At 43.4% G+C, this 1486-nt stretch overlaps 1 protein-coding gene across 2 annotated transcripts in view; it reads right to left on the minus strand.

Moving 5' to 3' along the window:
* The window catches only part of LOC101856874 (protein SGT1 homolog), a 22222-nt gene that overhangs the window by 19747 nt on the left and 989 nt on the right, over window positions 1–1486 (minus strand). The window lies entirely within an intron of this gene.

Genomic DNA, 1486 nt, shown 5'->3' on the forward strand with positions numbered 1-1486 from the left:
CGGGGGGGGGTGACTGCTCGATTGAAATTATGACATTGTTCTTTTCTTCAAATTGTGATTCCTCCAACTCCAAAACGGAGGAAAAACATTCGTTCATCGAAAAGACATCCGCAATCGTCATGTCATTTAGATCTAGATCTAGGCTAGCCTCGAAACTAGATCAATGATTTATGTCTGTCTGTCTAGATCTAGACCTAGGCCATAGATCTAGAAGAACCTAGGTCTACCCTGAGCCAAGAGGGCATTGAAACTTTCCGAAATCACAAAAGAGTTCCCCTACCGGGTCTGTATACTTTGTGACTTTGTTCCCGGTTACCGGGTCTGTATTAGAGCTGGGCGAAGAATCTAGTCGGGAACCGATTCCCAAGACTAATGCTACGAAAGAAAAGTTCCGACTCCTTTTTTACGTAAACCAGCCGTTACCTGTTACTTTAATCAGTAAAATCTTTTTTTATTGATGCTTCGTAGTGTTCCGAAATCAAGGTTATTCTAAATCCAAAAGATGTTCGGAGCTACCAGGTAACCACAGGAAGAAATCATATCATTGGAAAGTAAGTAATTGGGTTCGGAGTCGATTCCTACGATTCCTAGCTTTCAATACCGGGAACCTCGCCGCCCAGCACTTGTCTGTATACACTATAATACACTATTACTAGCATAGCCTAATCTTTTATTCTAGGCTGCCTTCTGATACTAAAATGATGATTTCATCCAAAGGTTACAAACAAAGGTGATTTCGAGTGATTCCTAGTGTTTTCGAGTGTTTCCTAGCGTTTTCGAGTGTTTTCGAGAAAAATAAACACCCGAGTTCAAAGGTAAGATTTCTGGCGCTTTTTCGGTAGTTCCCACCCTGCCATTGTTATTTGCGGGTTTTGGCCCAGGGAGTGTATACAGACCCGGTAACCGGGAACAAAGTCACAAAGTATACAGACCCGGTAGGGGAACTCTTTTGTGATTTCGGAAAGTTTCAGCGCCTGTTGGCTCAGGGAAGACCTAGGTTCTTCTAGATCTATGGCCCAGGTCTAGATCTAGATAGACAGACATTATAAATCATTGATCTAGTTTCGAGGCTAGCCTAGATCTAGATCTAGATTAGATCTAGATCTAAGAAGATTGCGGATGTCTTTTCGATGAACGATTGTTTTTCCTCCGTTTTGGAGTTGGAGGAATCACAATTTGAAGAAAAGAACAATGTCATAATTTCAATCGAGCAGTCACCCTCTCTATTTCTCTGCCCCCTCTCTCTCTCTCTCTCTCTCTCTCTCTGTGTGTGTGTGTGTATCGCTCGCATTCTCTTTTTCTTTGTTTGTCTCCGTCTTTCTTTCTCTCCACCTATTTCCCACTCTTTCTTTCTCTCGTTCCCTCCTACCAAGTCGGGGCATGTTATCACACGCGCGCGACCGGGTCTGGGAGCTGAAACTTTCCGAAATCACAAAAGAGTTCCCCTACGGGGTCTGTTTACTTCGTGACTTGGTTCCCGGTTACC

Source organism: Aplysia californica, unplaced genomic scaffold (assembly GCF_000002075.1).
Source record: "Aplysia californica isolate F4 #8 unplaced genomic scaffold, AplCal3.0 scaffold00062, whole genome shotgun sequence".
NCBI classification, from domain to species: Eukaryota; Metazoa; Mollusca; class Gastropoda; order Aplysiida; family Aplysiidae; genus Aplysia; species Aplysia californica.